Source organism: Artemia franciscana, chromosome 9, assembly GCF_032884065.1.
Source record: "Artemia franciscana chromosome 9, ASM3288406v1, whole genome shotgun sequence".
In the NCBI taxonomy this organism is placed as follows: domain Eukaryota; kingdom Metazoa; phylum Arthropoda; class Branchiopoda; order Anostraca; family Artemiidae; genus Artemia; species Artemia franciscana.
The window spans coordinates 2,127,273-2,149,639 of record NC_088871.1 but is presented as its reverse complement, the minus strand read 5'-3'; the positions used below and the strand labels follow the sequence as shown (position 1 = coordinate 2,149,639).

At 34.2% G+C, this 22,367-nt stretch overlaps 1 protein-coding gene across 1 annotated transcript in view; it reads right to left on the bottom strand.

The window, feature by feature from the left end:
• The window catches only part of LOC136030874 (semaphorin-1A-like), a 380,467-nt gene extending 364,952 nt beyond the window's left edge, over positions 1 to 15,515 (bottom strand). The window contains exon 1 of the mRNA XM_065709948.1: positions 15,368 to 15,515. The gene's annotated coding sequence lies outside the window, so the exon portion shown is untranslated. The remainder of the gene's footprint in view (positions 1 to 15,367) is intronic.
• Between the last annotated feature and the right edge of the window lie 6,852 nt (positions 15,516 to 22,367).

Genomic DNA, 22,367 nt, shown 5'->3' with positions numbered 1-22,367 from the left:
AGCTAGAACCCTAGCTTCCGCAAAAGAAACAGCTTCCTTGGGAGTTTTAAACTGCTTCTCACGAAGGGCTACCTGAAGGTGGTACAGCACTGGCTCTGTAAACTGTTTCACCTGTAAAAGCTCAAAATTTCTTCTACATCCTTCAGTGGCACAACTACTCTGGCTGCCCGGGTGCTTGTGTCCGCCAGGCTCTCTGCCTACGCTCTCAGCGATGTTATGAGTCTATGTATTCACTATCTATCAGCTTCATTAGCTTGGGCCTAATTGTGGCTTGTGCTGCTGTAGGCTGCTGCTGAATTGCACAGGTTGATCCACCAAGCTTGTTATTAGGGCGTTCATTACTGTCATGAGTTGCATGTGCAATGTCATGAGCTGATTAAATAGTGCTACGTCCACTGAAATTAAATTTTTATTACCCAAGACCTGAATACTTTCTGAAACTTCTGGCAAAACTTCTATCCCTACCTTTTCTTCCGCTTTCTCTGTCCTTGCTTTGCTATCTTCTTGTTCAGAAATAGCCTCGGGCAAAAATTCCCACTCTGTTGTTCTTCTTCTTGTAAGGACAACTGATCTCCTCCGCCGAGCTCTCAGCTCACCTATAACCTCTGTTATATTTGACTGAAATACCCGTTCCGTCTTAGAATTAAGCTTTTTAAGAGAGTCTACTTTAGTCTTCCTCTTAGGAATCGCTGATGCTCCGTCGTTTAGAGTGTTGGGTAATTTCACATGAACTCGACCCAGTGAACTGAACCCGGTCTGTCTCAAAGACTCGGTAGGATTCTCGGGCATACGACTTCAACCACTTTAGAATACAAAAAAAGTTTATCCTTGTACCTTGCATGTCCGATTATCGAAGCTAACGTCTAGAAACAACAACATAAAACACGTATTTTGACAAAACTTAACCACACTTTGTTCTTAATCTGTAATGAAAACGGTTTTCTGTGCTCACACGGAGATAATCTGCTTAGCCTGAACGAGATAAAATACTATGCTGGTATATTTTTATTAAATATTTAAAATATGAAGGTGGTTATGTTAGGTATTTAACATCAAGCGTTCTGAGCGGCCTGCTTTTCATAATTCTCTGTTGTAGTTTCCATAATTTTTTTACTAAAGTATTATATTTTCATAATATTTTTACATATCTCATTATGACTAACCTAGCTTCACTTCTTGAGTGTGGTCACTATAGCACGTAAGACCATAAATATTAACAAAAAAAACTATTTTTGCTTGAAAAAATGTTGTAAAACGAAATCATTAACTGGTATTTAGACTTTATTTTCTTCTAATTCTGATCTATGATCCCCAAATTGCTGTTATAATAATTTACTACTGAAACCGGCGGCTCATATGAGATATTATGTTGTTTACTTCTCTTCTTTTTTTAACGCTGCTTTATGATCCTATTTATATAACCTCTAATATATACTTTCAATACTATTTCCGTATCTCCGGTGCACACAAAGTAACTTAGTCCATAGCCCCTTAATCTCCAAGCAAGGTGTAATAAAACTGGTAATACTTCCTTATTAAAAAGAAAAGCACAAAGCTTAATAAACAAAAGTTGCGATGCTCCTTTTTAATGGGAGTCTAAAGTCAATAGCAATATCTTGGTAAAAATCTGTAGGACAATATAGGCCTTTTACAAAAAAAAAAGTTAAGATCGTAAAAAATAAATACATTGACAGGATTGAGACAGTATATTGGAAAGGAACAGCAAATGGCCCAAAATTTTGAAAATCCGAGTTTTACTATAAAAAAAAACACCATTTTATAAAAATTGCACAGAGAAACACATTTAATTTCATCTTTGGAAATATACCCAGCCCACCCCCTCCTGAATACTATGCACGAGCCTTGCCAATGAGCTCTGATGATACACTTTAGAATATGACATATGACAAGACATATATATATATATATATATATATATATATATATATATATATATATATATATATATATATATATATATATATATATATATATATATATATATATATATTGGAATGAAAATCTATTAATAACGGGTAAAATTTAAATTTTTTAAGATAGCGAAAAATACAAAATGTTTTAGTACAAAATTAACAATAAAACCCAGATATTTCAACCTTATATTCAGAAGCCTTTATCAACACTAGCTCAAACGAAACATGTAAAAAGAAAGAAAATACATAAACGTTATATAACAAAGATAAATTACATTTTTTATATTTCTTGTTTATTTTTTATGTTGTTAATATTTTTTATTGTATATATTTTATTGTATATAGTGTGTGTATATAATTATATTTTTATGTTGTATGTCTTTGTTTTATTTTGTCTGTAGTTATGTTTTATATTTCAATTGTTTATTTATATTTTTTTTTCCCTGTTGATTAAGGCTTCTGGTTGTGAAGCCAAAATATTTGGACTTTTATGATTAATTTTGTACTAAAAAGTTCTTGTATTGCTCTCTTAAAAAAATTTGACTTTATTAATAGATTTTCGTCTCAATTGTAAACAGAAAGACCATGAGGTCTAAGAAATTATTTATCCATTAGAAACATAGTATGCTAAGAAGTTATTCGGAATGATGAATTTTGAATTTTGATTGAAAGAAAGAATGATCTTTGTGTTTATTTTATCATTTAGATCAAGTGGAAAAACAGCTAATTTCCCATATTTTTTTTTGTATTATCTGTTTATCTTTTATTATCTGTTGTATTATCTGTTATTATATTATTTGCTTGTACATCTACCCATAGTATTACACCAAAGAGTAGGAAAAATGGAAAACAGAGGAAAAACAACGACACCATCAACGACAGCATTACCCAACAAACGACATTACCTAAGTCGACAAACGACATTAAACAACGACAGCATTACCCAATAAAATCAAAGTTAATTATCAAAACCTACATACAAATACAAGTTACCTCTAATTTTTTACATTTTATTTTTCTTTAATTTGTTTGACATTATACCGAAGATAAAAGAGCCAATATTTGACTATATTTCATTTTGTTAGCTCATGTTTTTGATGCTAGTCTAGCATTTTATAATTAATAAAATGGTCTAAAAGCAAATGAATCTCTCTGCTTGTAGAACAATTTACGCTGCACACAAACCAACTTTGACTTTTATTCAGACAAAAATTTCATTATTAAGCCTGTTTTGAATTATTCTGATTAGTACTGCACTGTCAGTAAACCTCACGGTATTTAAATTTTATTAAACTAAAGTCAAACCGCCAAAGTTTCATTAGTTAGCGCCACATACATCACGGTGCTACATCGCGAAATGCTGGATTATCTCCAAATCAACAAAATCATCTGCCAAACTGAATATATGTATGTCGTTTTAAACATGGAATCCCAACAGGTTTTTTAAGATAAGGTTCAATTTCATGGTCTTATGCCTGTAAGAAGGTGTGTAAAACCGAAACAACCGTGCATTCTAGAATTCCAGGCAGTTTAATGAATTTTTTTTATCAGCAGCACCGGCTGAGGGGGAGGAGATAGAGGAAGTCTTTGCTCCTCTTCTACATCCTTTTCTCCCAAGATTTCGAAAAATACTTTTTATTGGTATTTCCATTGAAAAACACCCTTTTTGGTATTTTCAATAGGATGCTGGATTATATCCAAATCAAGAAAACCAGAGCCAAACCCAGTATATTTATGCCGATCCCAACAGGCTTTTTAGGATAAGGTTTAGTGCCATGCTCTTATGCCTCTAAGGAGGTGCGTAAAACTGGGGTCTGGGCGTTCCGCTCGGAAAACTAACCGCCCCCAAAATCCCCATGGATAATTTCGGATTTTCACTAGAAGTGAAATTAAAAGTTTCATTCACCTGTTTAAAGTCCGAGACAATGCTATAGCATTGCCTATAATAAAGAGCCTTAAGGATTCAATATATTATTACTTGATCGTTTTTTTCCCAGAGGCACTTCATGTGGAAGAGGTGGTCGTATAAACTTCGGAGGGGGCTCATTCAATTGCAAATTAAAAGTTCCAGTGCCCTTTTTAAGAGCCAAAGGTGATTGGAGGGCAACAAGTCACGACCCGCACCATTTTTTTCCCAAACGCATTCGATCCAAATTCTGAGATAGTCATTTTATTCAAAAAAGGCCAAAGGTAAAATAAACATGCCACCAGGTTTGACAGTCCCCCTTCCACTGTAAGCTATGCAAGTTATCCATTGTTAAAATATAAGGTTTTTATCAAAAGGGTGGTCTTATAAACCTTGACGAGGGCTCATTCAACTGGAAATTGAAGGTTCCAGTGCTCTTTTTAAGATTCAAAATTGACCAGAGGACAAACAACCCCCTCCCGTCCCCTTTTTCACCTAAATGCATCGAATTAAAATTTCCAGATAGCCGTTTTATTCAAACTGGTCCAAGAATTAAATAATTATGCCTCTGGAATTGAACCCTCTCCCCTCACACAGCCCCCGATACAAGGGATGTAAATTATGCAAGTTGCCGATAAGGTTTACTTACAAAGAAAATAGGGCATGTTTGATCCTGGATCTCTCAAAAAACTTTCAGTACGAAGGCGAAACTTTTAGGAAATGTCGTGATGGATGCCAAACACAATCAAAACACACTTTCTCCTTACTGATTGGGAAAAAGGAATATTAGCAATATCTAAGCAATATCTGATGGTATTAGGTTGAAACTTTCAATGTATAGGAGTTGGGGTAGAGGTGTAAATTGATATTTAATCCCTCTTGAGTTCTGGGAATATTTCTGGTCTATGCTGTTATTATGAAAGTAAAGAGGAACATTAAACCCAAAAATTAGCAGAACTTATTTTGTATAGGAGGAGAGGTGCCCCTTCCTCATCCCCAGCTTCTCCCTAGTGGCCGTAGAGACTTTAGAGGATGCTTTTTCGATCGGAAATTAAAAGTTCTAGTCCTCTGTTATAAGTCGAATGTGGTTGGAGACCAACCAGCCCCTGTCCTAGAACTGTTTTTGATATCTAGTCCTTTTATTACCCCTTAGAACATCTGATAGACATTTTGAGGTACCTGTCTTGTACTTTCTCTGTGGCTGCCCAATTTTGCGTGTGTGTTAATTTTCCATGAGGGGAATTACCCAGGGGGAGTATTTTCCTCAGGGGGGAGGGGGGCTCCGTCTCCCGTCAAACCGATACAACCGTTTGTTCTAAATTCCAAAGCAATTTAATACATTTATTCTCAGTGGCACCAATTGAGGGAGGGTAGAAGGGAATCATATACCCCCTCCCTATATTAAAAGGAAAATACCCTTTTTAGGTATTTTCATTGAAAAATATCTTTTTTGAGCCTTTTCACTGGAAAATACATTCAGCCACACCCCTCCCCCAACATTTTCGTAAACTGGGTACTGTATAATCACTGGACTGAATAAAGCGAAGAAATAAGCCGCAAAGAGACGAAAAAGGCGCGTCTTGAAAAAGACGAAACTTGGAATGTCCTTCAAGTGTTTATAATACAATTTTTTAAAGAGGCAAAGATATTGAAAATTCAAGAGTACTTTTTAAAAAATTACTCAGTACCCTTTAAAACATAAAGGGATTTATCAGTGAAAGTTATTATGGACAAGTCACTACGGTCAAAGCTTTATACACTCAAGTCACACTTGTCTTTTCCCTCCCTGATTCTGTTATTTTTGTTGGCTTTCTTTGATAAACATCGAAGAAGCCTACACCAGTGGTATACAACTGAATCATTGCTTTCTAAGATATACCTAAAATTATCATTTTTAGTCAAAATACTAAACTTCATTCTAACAGTTAAGATCAGCCACACTTATACATATGCACGCCCCCCCTACCCCTTTTAAAACTGAATGCAACAAATCCGCGTCAAAAAAAATTGGGGAATTGCGGAACAGAAAAGTACTTTTTGAAGTCAGAGCTTCCCCCTCTCCTAGAAACAATCCGCAGATGCATTTCTTAGATTTTTTGCTTTGTTTGCTTTTGCAACCATACAATACGGAACAGTTCAAAGTGGACAAATTAACTGTTTGTTATCATCTGGTGGTCAGCTTTAAATTTGGGCAAATTATGCATATTTCAAAGGAAATAGGGAGGGAAATAAAAAAAAATGTTATAAAAATCTCATAATTGGCTATGGGAATGATTTTTAGGGCTGTAGCTCTATTTGGCACATGTTTGAAAGTGTGGCAAAGAGAATGTGTTTTAAATAAATTGTACCACTTTTCGAACAGTTTTTTGGTCTTTGTTCTAAAATTTCAGCAGATGAAGATGCGCATATTCAACAATAAGCAAATCAACAAAAGTATAAAACGATTTCAGAAGAAAAAACAATGAAAGTATCACCTTATTAGTACATCTTTACAAGGAGTGAAAATTAACTGTTTTAAGACAAATCAGCCAAAATCACTTGGGTTTTTATATAGTTTTCCAAACATAATTCTTCAAGATAATGCATATTAGCTAGAATCAATCTTAACAAGATGTTTCCCGGTAATGAGCTTCGTTTTTAGATTAGTCTGTTGTTCTTTTTTGTTTTGTTTTTTTTCTGTTCTTCTTCTTTCTTCTTTTTTTTTAAACTAACTTTCAAAGATATTTTATCTAGTGTAAGTAGAGGAGCAGAGATGAGAGATTGAAACAGCTTCTTTCGGGCCTAAACTGACAGTACCTTTAATTCACGAAAACTTAGTGGGAGCAAAATGTATTTTTCAGATCTAGGAAGGAGGGGCAAATCTGTCATTTTTTCAATGGCAGTACAAAAAACGGCATACCCTAAAAAAGCATTTTTGTAAATCTAGGGTGGACATAACATCTATGGGGACGGCATTCACGCCCCCTTCCCCAATTGGCGACACAAAAATTTGTGTGTATTATTTCCTGAAAGTTTTGTCAGCATAATATGCAGTCCACCTTATCTCGCTGTAAATACGATTTAAGGTAACACAAAAACAATCTTTGACTTGGCGAGAGCCCAATACCCTAGAGGAAGAGTGAGTGTAGGAAGGAACTTGGATTACTTGTAACTAATTAATCAATTAATTAATTAACAATTAATTAGTAATAATTAAAGTAATTCATTAATTAGGTGTAAGTTATTATAATTATATATTATAATTATAATGTAAGTTATATAATTATAATTAAACATTGTAAGTAATTAATTAATTAATCTTTAAAACCTTAATCTGAGCTGCAGAGCCATTCATAAAACTTTGATTCGAAAAACAAAACTATTTTCGAAGTTAACAAAATATTTTTCTTCTGTTTTATTGCCAGCAATGTCTATCTTTCTTTGGGTAGGTGAGAATAACATACAATTTATTTGATAAAATGCGACTAGCTCAAAAGAACAACAATACTGGTAAACATAAAACCTTATATAAAACAAAAAACCAGGCCTAAATAATAGATTCTAGCTCTGTTTGTACAGCTAACAAAAAAATAGTCAATCTGTAGTTGACTTATGGATTTTTACTTGTGAGCTTTTGCAGTGAAGGATTTTTTCTAAAAAATTTAGAAACTAAAACTGGAAAGTCAAGAAAGAGACACATTACTGTATACTCCTAAGACCAAACATCCAATTGTATGTATATATTATGTATGTTACATATTATGCAATACATAATATGTATGTATCATACATATTGTCAAATATATACTCCTAAGACCAAACATTCATATTGTATGTACATATTACGTATACGAAAATAGCGAGGAAGACCACACTGCCTTTCCATTACAAACAAATACAAAGTAGAAACAATAGGGAAAATCTTTTCAAGAAAGTGGAAATCAGTTCTGTGAATAGTTCGGCCCTATGTCCAAGGGCCGTCTTCAGCACAATACGAGAACAAGAGAGAAAATATGTATAAATAAATAAACTTACATTAAATTGTGAGAATTAAAACTAAATAATGTCATTTAAAAACTTTTTTTAAAGACAGCCCTAGCAACGAAGTTCAACCAGGACTGACAAAAAGAATGAAGTGAGAATATAAACTCATTCAAACTAAAGAGAACAGAGTGATTAAATGCAATTTCTCAGAGCCAACCTTGCTTTTTAGCAGCCTGTCTCAAAGACGTTTTCGTAACTGGTTCAGTACTATTATAAATCGGTTTAGTAAAATATTTTGTTAGGTCGTTTTTAATTAAATTTGAGTATAAAGAATTTAGTGAGTATTCCCTTAAGTCCCTGTTCAAAGAAATATTATTATTTATTTTGAGATTAATTTCGATTGATTCTCGAACCACCTGTTCTATCCCCAAACCATTACTGATGAGTGAAGATTTTTCAAACAGGATCGTTTGGGACGGATTATTCAATATATGTCAACCTAAAGCAGAATCAAAGGAGTTGTTGGAACTATTTGAAATTAATGCCTTGTCTATGTCTTTTTTATGCTGTTGTAACCGTTTTTCTAGATTCTGATGGGTCCTGCCGACATAGTAATTTCCACAATCACAGGGTATTTGATAGACCCCTCCTTGGCGAGTAACTGGGGTCTTATCTTTACCAGAATTTAAGGAATTATTGATTTAAAATTATTAGTAAAAAGTACGTACAGATTATTTTTTGTGCAAATATTCTTTAATTTTGTTGTGATCTTCGGGATGTACGGAAGATAGACAATATTTGAGGGCTTATCAGAAGCCTCACATTGTGAAATATCTCCTTCGATTTTACAAGAATGTCTTTTTATTCAACGGTTAATTATTTTATTGACAAAAGGAATGGGGTATCCATTACCAAAAAGAATATCTCTGATAAAGTTTATTTCTGCATTTATATACGAATCGGAGCAAATATTCAGGGCACGATCAATGTGGGAAGTTACAACTGCTCTTTTAACTTGTGGGGGGTGATTTGAATTAAAGTGAAGATATCTATTGTTTTGTGTTGGCTTTCGATAGATAGTAAAATCCAGTTTATCAGCATTACGAATCAATATTACGAAAATTGGAGGAAGAGTTGTAGGGGGTTACCTGTGGAGTTTACAAGGTATAATACTGGGCATTAGGCCAACCTTATCTGTTATTAGCGCTACTGATATTCCAAGAGCAATAAAGCTACACGTAGATAACCCAAAGATTATAGGGCCTTTTGATACTCATTTAAAAGAATCATCACTTTGTAAGGTTTTTGATATTAGTGTGTTATCAGCTGATTTAAGGAATAGAAATCCAACTTCAGAAATTGCATATCTATTACCTTAAGGTAGAATGTTAGGCATGCATAGTCGCTAAAACCAAACCAAAAACTGGCGACGTACTGCCGAAAACATGTCATCGTGCAGCTAATGCAAAGGCTTCAGCGCTCCTGTGTGCTGACAATATGGTCAGCAATGGAACATTGTCAAAAATTCCTAGTGCCAAATTATTTTCTGAGATGAAAATATAAGGCAGAATCAACTAGTCAATGGCACTTGCAAAAATTGGACTGCCCTCAAAATGTTTTGAACTTACTTGCAAAACCATTCTAAAAATAGAACAAACTCAGATCAATTGACAACACACCACTGATTAGGTTTTGGCAGCATGTCTCTGGAAATTCTTTTGATGCTGGTGGTTTGCCACTGCTGAGCATAATTGTATCAGCTGCTGCCAAACTGTATTTCAGCACAGCTTCAGGGACTAGGCATACATGACCTATGGGTGGCAAAATTAGGAAATACCAATTTTTCGTTTTTAGAATTAAGGAATCCTGGTATTTTAATTGATTATAACAATCTTAGTTGGTTTTAGAATCTGGATTTTATTCACCATACAAAAGGAGTTGTAGTCAAATCTTTTCAAACCTTAGGACTGCTCAAGCCAATTTTCACTAGCTGTCCGACTAAGCTTATCACCAAGCTTCAGAAAAGCCTTGTATGAACCAAACTAGAATGTGGTATGTGCAATGCCATTCCTATTAGCAAGGTGACCAACAAGATTTTAAATCAACCTCAAGTCATGCCAAAAACTAAAAACATGGTCATTGTACATTGGGGTACCCTACAAGGAGAGTACATGGGCTGATGCTGTACAGCATCCCTCTTCACCTAGAAGTTGTGAAGAATAAACTGGAACAGTAGAGCAATATCAATCTTGTGTACTAAGCTGTAAACAATTTATTCTCAAATCCCTGGAGATCTGCCACATTTTCTATTCTCTTTTTTTCTATTTTGAAAAAGTAAATTTTACAGATGATGTTTAACTTACGTGTATTTTTTGGGGTTAGCAGGTTTAACTTACCTGACAACTAATCCAGACAGTTTCAAGTATTTATACTCCTAACTTCTGATCTTGTATCTCTTGTGCAATACTTAAGATAAGCCTTAATGGCCTTAATTAATCAGCCTTAATGGATAAGTAATCATGGTATGCTCAAACACACTGTATACTTCCCAAAGCAATATTATTAAAAGGACAAGAAGTCCTATAAACTTGGATTACTGCTACAAAGCGACACCAACTAAAACTTGGCAAACATACCATAAGTTGATCATTTCTAGGTAGTCTAATGCATTGCTTCTCATGAAAAATATTGGACATGGATCATGGAATCAACTGGAGAACTTTTTTCTTTAATTTTGGGCCATTCCAGTAAAACTCTAAGGTCAAAACCAAATTAGAACATGGAATTTATATTTCTACCTCTATCAACAGGTGACCAGCTCACTTTGAGCAATACTTATTAACATCTGGTGTTCTTCCAACATTCTGATGCTGGATTGAAACATTCATACAGTTCCTGTTCCTAGAAACTTTTCTAAAACCATAAAACTCCATAAAGTAGTTTATTTGAGTCTCCATAAAGGTATGGTTCCATGGAGCTTTAAAATTACATAAAAGTAATTTATTTGAGTCATTCCACATAAAATCAACCGGAAAATTACACCCAGTGTTACAAATTCTGAAAACAACCTGGTAGGTTTTTTCTTAATCCTGCATATAATGAAAAATAAGGAAACTTACTCAGTGAGAGAGCAGGTGTTTCAACAACTAATGAAGCATTCAGTGTAAAAAAATTGTCTGTTCATATTGGTCTAAATCTACTTGTCCTTGACCTTAGTGCTCAAAAATATTATTTTAATTATTTGAGTAGGATTTTAGCCACATTAGGAATTTTTTCCAAATTTAAAACACTAAATTCCTATTGCATAATCTTTAAAACTGTTTATATAAGAACTTAGCAAAGCTAAGACTCAAAAAAATTTTCTTGGGTCTCATCTGTGCTATAAGTTTATTAAAGTTCATCAAAGGCTGTACCTTTAAAAGGGGAGGGTTAGAGGTAATTGCTTTGAGAATACCCTCCTGTGGCATAACTTATGCCCTGGATTCACTTTGAAAGTTTGTTCTTCCAGCTCAACTACTTTTTGGTATTGGTTTTACACAAAACCATATCTAAATGAAACTATACCATTTTGAAAATTACTTGAACTAAAAAAAATTCTAAAATGCTTAGTTATACTGCCCCTAAAGGTTGCCTTTCTTCACTTTCCCTCCCTAATGGATAAATATTTGGCCCAAATTATATAAACTCATTGTATTCCTTATAGGACAACTCCTTCCTTAATGTGTTTGTTAAGCATTTGATGTTGAATTATTAAAAATAAAAGAGCTGCAATATTGAAAATACAATGATTGTGCATAATATGGGTAGTAGGCTATATTTGTCCATTAGAGAGGGGCGGGCGAGGCAAAGCAACCCTTAGAATGAAATAAGTCAGGATCTTAGAATGTTTGAAAGTATTTTTCAGAATTCTGCAGGGTTTCTTTTAGATGTGGTTAGGCTATATATAAGACTAGTACCTATAAGATTGTACACAAGGGGATGACATTTTCTCTAAGTTGGGAAGCAGTTGAGGAAGGTGAAGGAAACTCTTGGGAACGAATCCAGAGCCTTTATGATCCCTTGGGAAGGTATTTTGAAGTGCTTTAGAATAGGGTTACTTTGGTCCTGTGGAGTAACATTGGTCCAAAACCACAAAAAGATTTATGAGTCCATATTTTTACCTAGGCTTACAGTAAGTTATTCATTGTATTTTTGTTCACATAGGTAATTGTTGTGAAGGATCTCTGACCCAGCTGAAGTTATAAGGTTAGTTTGTTTGTTCAACAACAACAAAAAATGAAAATTATAATTTTTTCATTTTTTATACCACCAACCAAAGGTCCTCTATAGTAGCATTTTTAGACAAGCCAGTTGATTTTTTTAGATAAGCCATTTGCCATGGACCTTAGCCAAAAGCACTAAGAAAATTTTTGAAAAACAAACAAGATTTATGCTTCTGATGGTCAAGAGCCTAAAAACTGTCACTTTTTACAAGTAAGGTGAGGTAACATTGGCTCAGAGGTTATTTTGTTCCAATCAACTTATATACACTTCTTTCTATGTGAATAAGTCCTAAAATGTCAAGGAATTGAAGGAGACAGCTGGGGAGTAGGGTTTATGTCAACTATACATCACAGGTCCTTGAGAATGCTCTGAGAGGGATTAAGAATAGAAAATTAACTCAAAGAGCTGTTTCTGAGATGTATGGATCCCCAGAAGCACCCTCATAAACAAACCGGGAAAACACCATCCAAAAGTTGTTGGTAATCCTTCTGTGCTAAACAAGGAAGAGGAAAAATACCTGGTACATACTGTGAGCTATCCATCAGAGAGTGGCTTTCCATTGGACCAGTGACCTTTGATCTTTAGTGAAAAGTTATTTAGATAAATGTGGCAGAACTGTCAAAAAGTTTCATGAAAATCTAACAGGAATAAAATGGACAAGAAGCTTCTTGAAAAGACATTAAGTTTCAAGCAAAATATTTGCTAGTAACATCAAAAGGAAAAGAGCAGAGGAAGGGCCTCAATCTATTACTGAATATTTCAGCTATCTAAAGGAAGAGCTTGAAGGTGTTGACCCTAAAAATGTCAATAATTTTGACAAGACAAGCCTTACAGATGATCCAGGATAAAATACAATCTCACAAAGCATGGAATCAAATAACCAGATAGTCATCAATATTTGAAAAATGTCAATTTCACTCATGATGTGTGGGAATGCAGCTGGGGAGATGAATGTATACAACCATATGTTGTATACAAAAGTTAAGGCCTATGGTCTCCATGGAAAGAGAATGGCCCAAAAGGAGCACAATACAATGGGTTAAAGTCAGGATGGTTTGATGCAATGTGCTTTGAAGACTTTTTTGAAAAGCTATTGCTTCCCACACTAAAGAAAAAGAACAGAAAAAAGTTCATTATTTATGATAATTTGTCATCACATATCAGTCTGTTCTCAATATGTGTGAAAAACACAACATTCGTTTTGTCTCACTGCCACCCAACTTGAGCCACATGATGTTGCTTACTTTCTTCCAATAAAAATAGTATGGCAAAAGATACTGCTTAGCTTCAAAACAGGTAAAAGCTCTAGAAGGATAGGCCTTCCCAACAGTAATATTCTGAGCTTGTTGAAGCAGCTTTTGGCTGCTCTTGATGAAGGAAATGGAGCAGAAAATGTGATATTGGGATTTTTAAAAACTGGAATTATGCCATTTAACCCCCAGGAAGTACTAAACTGGTTACCAAGTTGTATGACTGAAACATCAAATGATGTTCTAAATGAGACAGAGCTTTGAAAGGGCAAGGAAAGTAAAAGGACCCCTCTATTGAAGAGAATCAACTTGCCACCTGGAAAAAGTTGCAGCAAATATGATATGATACTTGTGGGTGACCCACAGCTCAGTAAAGAAGAAGAGGAAGAAACATACGCTGAAAAGACTAACCTTCCAAAAAAAGCCCATAAGTAAGTAAATAAGACAAAGAGATCTAATTCTAAAGGTCATGAAAAAGGTCCCCTATATGTTCTATATACAAGAAAAAGGAAGCAAAGGAAAGGAGCAACATTAACACTTAAAAACAAAAGAAATTATTATGTATATGAGGGGGTTAGTCCCTCCTCAATACCTTACTCTTTACACTAAAATATTTTTAGTATTTTCAAAAGAGTTATTTATTCTAATTAAACAGCCTTTGTGATTTAGGGGCCATTCTTCAGGAATTTGAACTTAGTATAAAGAGCAAGGTATTGACAAGGGGGCAAACCCCCTCTTATACATAATAAAAATATACAAATATAGAAGTTTGTTATGGAAGTTAATTTGTAATTTATGTATGTTTATTACTAATAAATGAGTTTGTAAATAAAATTAAAGTTCTAGTGGCCTTTTTAAGTAACCAAAGAATTGGAGGGCAACTAGGCCCCCTTCCCTGCTCCTTTTTCTCAAAATTGTCAAATCAAAACTTTGAGAATCCCATTTAGCCAAAAAATGTAAAGTTAATATTCAAATTTTATATTGATTATTCATGTACAGCAAGCCAAAGTCAAAACCTGTATTAATTCAAAAATGTTCAGGAATTGAATATAAAAAACAAGCTTTTTCAACTGAAAGTAAGGAGCACATTAAAACTTAAAGGGAACATAAATTATTATGCTTATGAGGGGGCTTGTCCCTCCTCAATACCTTGCTCTTTATGCTAAAGTATTCTTAGTCATTTCAAAAGAGCTATTTATTCTAATTAAACAGATTAGATTATTCTGTATATGAAAGAGGCTGTTCTCTCCTTAACACCCTGTCCTTTATGCTACAGTTTGACTCTTTCTTACAACTCTACTTATTGATATAAAACAATAAAAAACAATAATGTAGACAGTGGGGCATTGAGAGGGACAACCCCTTTCATATATGGAATAATTTCTGTTTGTTTTAAGTTTTAATAAGGCTCCTTACTTTCAGTTAAAAAAAAATTTGTTTTTTATAAATTTAGGAAAAAAGCCTTGATATGCCTTGAAACACTAGGCTACTGAAATATGAAGGTAAAATTCTCAATTCCATTTTATAAGGTTTTAAAGATATGCAAATACATTTCCTAAATTTTGAAAAAAAAACATTGATATGGCTCAAAATTCTAGGCTACTCAAATAACAGGAATTGCATTTTCAGAACTAAAGGCAGAGAAAAAGCAACTAGTAGGCCTAACTGAAAATTAAGGTAAAATGTTGTTTTGTCAAAATTTCAATGGGTATAGACCTGGCATGTAGGCAAATTTCAGGGGCCTCTAGAGGAAGAAGGAGTGGAGGTGGGTACTTTAAAATACCTTCCTGGGACCTACTTTAGCCTATAGACCCATCCCTGAAAGTTTTGGTTTCCTAACATAAACCCCTTCCAAGATAGCAAAAGGTCAATTAACTAGAAGTTTACCAAACATATCTACTGTAAACATGGCAAGCATGTTCCCAATCTTGTAGCCTACATGATGTAGGCTATTATAGTTAAAACAGGTTAATGGCTGAGTTAGGCCTAAACCAGCATATTAGCCTACCTATATGATAAACCTATTCTCTAGAGCTAGCAAAACCGCTTACATAAGTAAACACCAAATTTCCATTTCTTAGATATTCGTTCAGTAGCCTGCTATTTAGCTGGTGTGAGTCATTTAGAAGCTTTCCCTTCACTTCTTCTATTGATTGATATTTTTAACAGGTCTCGCTTCACTTCTTTCTAGCCAATGTTGCCGCCAGGTGAAGAAAAAAAGTATTCTTGAAAGAAAAGTCACTAAATCAGCACAAAAATCACTAGATTCTTGAAACAAGTTGCTTAATCAACAAAAGTTAAATATAAAAACAGGTATATTGACTTACAAATAAAGTGAACATACCACTGGATGCCTTTTTTTATGTTCTTTACGAATATAATAATTGCTTCTATCGCAAATTCAAATCTAAGCACTTTTTGAGCTCTTAAAAATGACGAATTTTCAATTGCAGTATGCGTTATCGGTCGTTTTCGACAAAACAATACTGCGTTTTCTATCAGTTGTTTTTGACAAAATAATACTACGTTTTCTCAGTGCCAAAATTATTTATAGCTAGGTTAGGTTGGGTTAGTCAGGTTAAGCTAGGTCAAAAAGTACTTAAATTAGAATTTCCGATAGAAGCGGTTATTATATTCGTAAAGAACATAAAAAAGGCATCGATTGGTATGTTCACTTTATTGGCAAGTCCATAATATGAACTGCGAAATATTTACCTAAAAAAAAAACTCTAGCTGCTTTAGCAGGCAACTTATTTTTAGTTTTGAAATCACCGGTTTTAGTTGCTTTTTGGCTTTTATCAATATGATAAATATTTTAGCATGTTCAACAAAAAGGCATCACTGAAGAAAGGAGTCAGTTTCTCCCCCCCCCCCCATAGATTCTGAAATATCTTTATTTTGATTCATATTTTTCTAAAGCAAAAATCATTTGAATTATGAAATAACCGTGATCCCACCTTCTGCATTTTTCTTAATTGGCACCCTTGGCTTATTCCACCGATCTGTGAGCCATGGTTAGCGGTGGTCTAGCCAATATATTTACTTTTTATTTTAGAAATTTTTTTGCTTGTCCACTGTGTACCCATACAAATCCTAAACCATTTTCTACAAATAAAAAAATTTCGTTGTCACAGGAAATTCTACCCTTGGAAAATCCTTTCCCATTGAAATTCCCCTCCGGTGGAAAATCTCCCCTTGAAGAGTGTTTTTACTTTTACCAAATACAAATACTTTGTGCAAAAAAAAAATTAGCCAATTGCAAAACTTATGTCCTTTTCCTCGGTGGCTGTGTGAAGTTAGGTCATCCTCAAAGGTATACCTATTGGAACTTTCATCTATACTGAATCGAATGGCTATCTTAAAATTTTGGTTGGACGTCTTTGGAGAAAACAAGGGCGTGGAAGGGGGGCTAGTTACCGTCCAATTTTTTTGGTCACTTAAAAGGGCACAGAAACTTCTAATCTTCGCTAATGTTGAGGCTAATGCTATGATTTTTATTAAGATTGATTGACTATTTGAGGATGTTTCCCTCTTTTTCGATAATCAAGCAAATTTTCTCATGCTCATAACTTTTGAAGAGTTACGTAAACTTAGTGAATTTTATATATTTGGATCACCATAAAAATACCTATTCTTTTGATGTATTAATTGTTGCCAATATTACCTGATTTAGAGTTTTGGTTACTATTGGGCCGAGTCATTCTTTACTTACATTTGACTATCAAGAACTGCTTGATCTTACAATAAATTTACTATATACAAAAGCAGAAATTTGGAATAAAAGCATGGAAAACTGATTTACCCATAATGGAAATAGTAGCTTTGATCATTAATGAGGCACCTGATAAAGAGAAGTTTCAAGCAAATGGCTAACAAAATCTTTAAATTTTTGCCAATTGCTATCCATTATCTAATATTTTGTACAATTTGCCAATTTTTGTTAACACTTGTCTCACTCCTAACCACATGCCCCCTCTAAGCAAAAATTTGGCTCATATATCAGATTTTTCTTTTATTTAAATCGAAAAAACTCAAGAAAAATCAGTTCTGCAAAGAAGATATGATTGTTTTGTTTCTAGGTTGTTTTTTTTTTTTTATTCTTCCAATTTCTGATTTTATTTGTTTTTTCTGTTGGCTGTTCGCACTGATGGTTTTTATCCATTTTGTTTCGCTCGCACTTTCGTTCAAACGCATCATGTGGATGCGTTTCCATCTGAATTTCTTTTATAGTGCTAAAGAAGAGAGGCGGTTGTCCGAAATATCGAACTATCGAAACATCGGTATTATTTCGTCCAGTATTTTCGTTGGCCTTACAAAACCCCACTTTTTTATTTTGTTGGTTTTTTATTTTTATTAGCCCATAAAGATTAAAGTATTGACAAAGAAGACCAAAAAAGCGTTGTTTTTGGTAGAAATCATGCCATGCGATTCCGGGCCATGCAGCAGCCGAGATTGAACTGCAGGTCCAGTATTGCCAACCATGGATCAATATCACTGCAACACCATAGGCTTCAAAGTCCTATAGTTTTTTTTTCTAAGCAGGATAGAATTGTTGACGTACTGGTCTTAGTCAAATTCCTAAAATTTCGAATATATCGTGGCATTGGCTCTAATTAGTTATAAAACTTAACAAAATTTTATTATAAACTGGTCTGTTCCAAGGAACAATATCAGTGTGAGCCAAGTTTTATTGTGTATCTTAGAACCCTGGAAATGTTTCTAAATTTTATTTGGAAGTTTAATTTTCCAAACGAAGAATAAAAAAAGAACAAACGATTATAACAAACATAACAAGACTAAAAGAAATAATAAACTGTGGTCTCAGGGAAGACCATATAATTAAGCAGACATTATTGGGGGGTGGGGGATTTTTTGGCGGGAGATTATGTGGGAGGATCCTTTCATGGCTGACCTTTTCGTAGAGTAGGCAATTTCCCGGTATTATTTTAAAAAAAATCAAAAGCTACATAACAAACAAGTTTTTTCAGCTAAAAGTAAGGAGCAACATTAAAACTTAAAACAAACAGAAATTATTACGTATATGAGGGAGGTTACCCCCTCCTCAATACCTTGCTTGTTACGCAATTTTTTTTTGAACTTTTGAAACAGCTTATTATTCGAATTAAACGGCTTTTGTGTAACAGGAGTGATTCTTAAATGATTGGAACAAAAAGCCAAACTTAAACCTCATATACGTAATAATATGGGCGGCGGCAAGGGAGGGGGTATGACCTCCCTGGAAATTTGGGACTATAAAGTAATTATAAGGAAATCAATGGAAAGAGAAAAACCATGGAAAAAATGTGTGTTGCCCCATTGTTGGCTGCCTGCCAATAGATTTTGACCATTAACAAGGAAAATAAAAATTTTAATTTGTGAATGAGTGACCCCTTTCTATTTCTCAACAAAAAGTTTTCTATATGATTTTATTGGAGCAACTAAAAAAAAAAAAAAATTCAATTCTTCATAGTAATGAATGGTGAGTAAATAACGATCCTTGTCGATAACGAAAATATAAGAGCCTAACTATTGACAACATTAAATCAAAGAATCAGCTTTTTATGGTGATCCCAATATGGATTAGTTTATTAGTAATTAGTGCAGTTATTAGTACAGAAGAAAGTTCGTACAATTATAGAAAACAACTTAATAAGGGGCAATTTCAGTAAATATATTCCGTCAACTTTTGCTTGCATTGCAAGAGTACCCATGAACTGATGTGTGAAGCCGCTATAATCAAAAACGTTTTCCCTGAACGGAATGCTGGGAATTTTGGGGATGCGTTGTTGTGTTTTATTATCATTTATCGATTTTTTTTTCGAGGAATCACTGTATTTGTCTAGTTGTCATTTTAAAAAAAGATATAATTTTTTACAGTTATGAAGTATAAACGTGTCAAATATATTGGTGTTTAGAATTCAAAATTTATATTGAATTAAAAATTTTTATTTGATTTTTTAAATCTTAGTTTTAGTGTTTTACTTTGGATAAACTACTTTGATAATACGTTGCTTTTTATAAACACTGAGTAGTCTAAACGTATTAAATATTTTGGTATTTGTTAACCAAATTCAAAACAACTGATATTGTTAAAAAATATCCGTCCAACGCTTCGGCATTGCTCAACAGAACTGAATACTGGTAGTTCATATCTTACTTTTTGTAAGTAAGCTTTTGTTTTGTGTATTATTTGTAACTAATGACCTTTTTTCATTTTTATATACTTTTACTTTAATTGACATACTTTTTGCAATGACTTTAGAAAAATGTTTTGTCTTTAAGCTTCATTAAATAAGAAAAACAAGTTTTTTCAACCGAAAGTAAGCTGAAACATTAAAACCTAAAACGAACAGAAATTATTGCATGTATGAGGGGGTCTGCCCCTCCGCAACACCTCGCCCTTCACGCTACTGTTTTTAGGCGCTTTAAAAAAAAGTTACTTATTGTTATAATTAAATGACCCTTGTGTTTCAGGAGTCATTTTTAAGCAATTTGGACAAAATTCAGACTATAGCATAAAGAGTGAAGCGTCGAGGATGAGGCAACCCCCCTAATATACGTAATGATTTCTGTTAGTTTTAAGTTTTGAAATTGCTCCTTACTTTCAGTTGAAAGAACTTGTTTCTTTATTTAATTTTGGATCGTTTTTTAAATAACGCCAGGATATCTGGCTCCACAGGAAAATACCCCTCCCCCGCAGAAATGTCCGCTGGACTATTGAATCCTGGCAAAAATTTGCCCCCGTCAATTATCCTCAACATCTCCACGTGGAAAATTGAATCGGTAAAGAGAAAGCAAGACAAATAAAGAAATTTTGCATAGGAATTCACCCAGCGTAAATTTTCCCCTGGAAAGTTCCCCGCCTGGAAATTTCCTTCTCCATAGAAAATTCTCCCCATGCAAAATACTCCCAGCAGAAAATTCATCCTTCCCTCAGCATCCAAAAAATGTATGCATACTTCCCAATAACAAATAATATACGTAAACAATGGGCAAATTTTACACCTTAAAAACCTTTCCCTAGGGGCTGTAGGAGGCCATTTTATCTCTAAGAAACAGCTATTGGGTCTTTCAATTATGCTGAACAAAATACCTGTCTACAAATTTTTATCAGACAATTTTGGGAAAAAAGTGGCATGAGAAGGGGCCTAGTTGCCCTCCAGTTTTTTTGGTCACTAAAAAAGGGCACTAGAACTTTTCATTTTTGTTAGAATGAGCCCTCTTCCGACGTTCTAGGCCGATGATCGATTCGATCACCCTTGAAAAGAACACAAAACAAAAAACAAAAACAAATAAATATACATCCATGACCTTTCATCTGGTGTAACCGCTTTAAACAGAGTCTGGATAAATAACAAGAGTTAGAGTAGCGTGCAGACATCAAACTCTGCCGGTTAACAAATATATAAAAGAAGATAAATAAATATAAGAAGAAGTGCCAGAAATAAAAGAAAGTAAGAAAAGAAAGCGTGCCGAGGAATCAGAGCAACCTGAAAGTTATCGCCTGGCATTCAGGTACAGCCCAGTCGATGATTATAGCTTGAGTAGATGTGTTCAAATCAGGACTATGTCTAAAATTTGTCCCTATTGCAAGGCCTTGAAATTCAATGGTGAAACAATGGGAATGTGTTGCGCCTCAGGAAAAGTTAAACTTCCTCTATTGGCTGCACCACCAGAGCCATTGAAGACTTTCCTTACTGGAACTACGTCAGAATCTAAGCGTTTTTTGAAACAAATCAGAAAATATAACTCATGTTTCCAAATGACGTCGTTTGGAGCCCAAATCGAAAATCCAGATCAATTTATGTCTACTTTCAAAGTAAAAGGGCAAATTTATCATAGAGCAGGGTCCCTTCTACCATTCTCAGGCGAGAATCATAAATTTTTACAATTGTACTTCATCAGTGATAGAAATTCTGAATTGAATGCACGTTGCGAAATTTCTCCCAACGTTGAAAGGACAATCGTTTCCCAATTGCAACATCTTTTCCACGAAAATAATAATTTAGTGCGTCTGTTCAAAACAGCCATCTTGACAGGGCCTTTTGAGGGTGAGGCTGTTCTTATTCCTCGCATTCCCATGATTCCAACGGATCTGCCTTTTCAATTTAAAAGATTGCAATTCCCAATCCGATTAGCATTTGCAATCACCATTAACAAAGCTCATGGTCAATCATTAGAAAAATGTGGTATAGATCTTAATACTGATTGTTTTTCCCATGGACAATTGTACGTTGCATGTTCGAGGGTCGGTAAACCCGACAATCTATTTATATGCAGCGACAATTGGACAGCGAAGAATGTTGTATATTCGCAAGTTTTACGCAGTTAATTTGTATTGTATCTATCTATCTATCTATCTATATAAAAACGAGCTGTGTGTATGCATGTTTGTTTGTTTGTAAAAAGAGCGTTTGCATATGACGTCATTACTAGTACATACGGCTTTGTATATGCACAGACAATGGGAAAGCCAAGAATGTTGTATATTCACAATTTTTACGTAGTTTGAAACACATATATAAATCTATCTATATTCACAGGTGGGACACAGGGACACAACTACATTGGCGCGTAACTAATATGGCGCGTAACGACTTACGCGCGCGGGGGAGCTTGGGGGGCGCGAAGCGCCCCACCAGCTTGGTGTTGGGGTGGCGCGAAGCGCCACCCCAACAGCTAGTAGGGAATATAAATGACGACCGGGACACTCAAAGAGAAAGCGACCGAGACACAAGGAATGTTCGATTAGCAATCACCATCAACAAAGCACTGGGACACAAATGACGACCGGAACACAGGGAGTATAAATGACGACCAGGACATAAGTAAAAAAAAAACTAAATAAACTAAAAAAAAGGTAAAAACTACAAAAATACTAAAAAGAAAAAAAACAAACTAAAAACTAATAAAAAAACTAAAAAAGCTAAAAAACTAAAAAAACTAAAAAGGAAAAAAAATAAAAAAAGGAAAAAAAAAGAAAAATAAAGGAGATAAACAAAACTAAAAAAAAATAAAAAAAAAACTAAAAAGAAAAAAAGGGGAAAAATA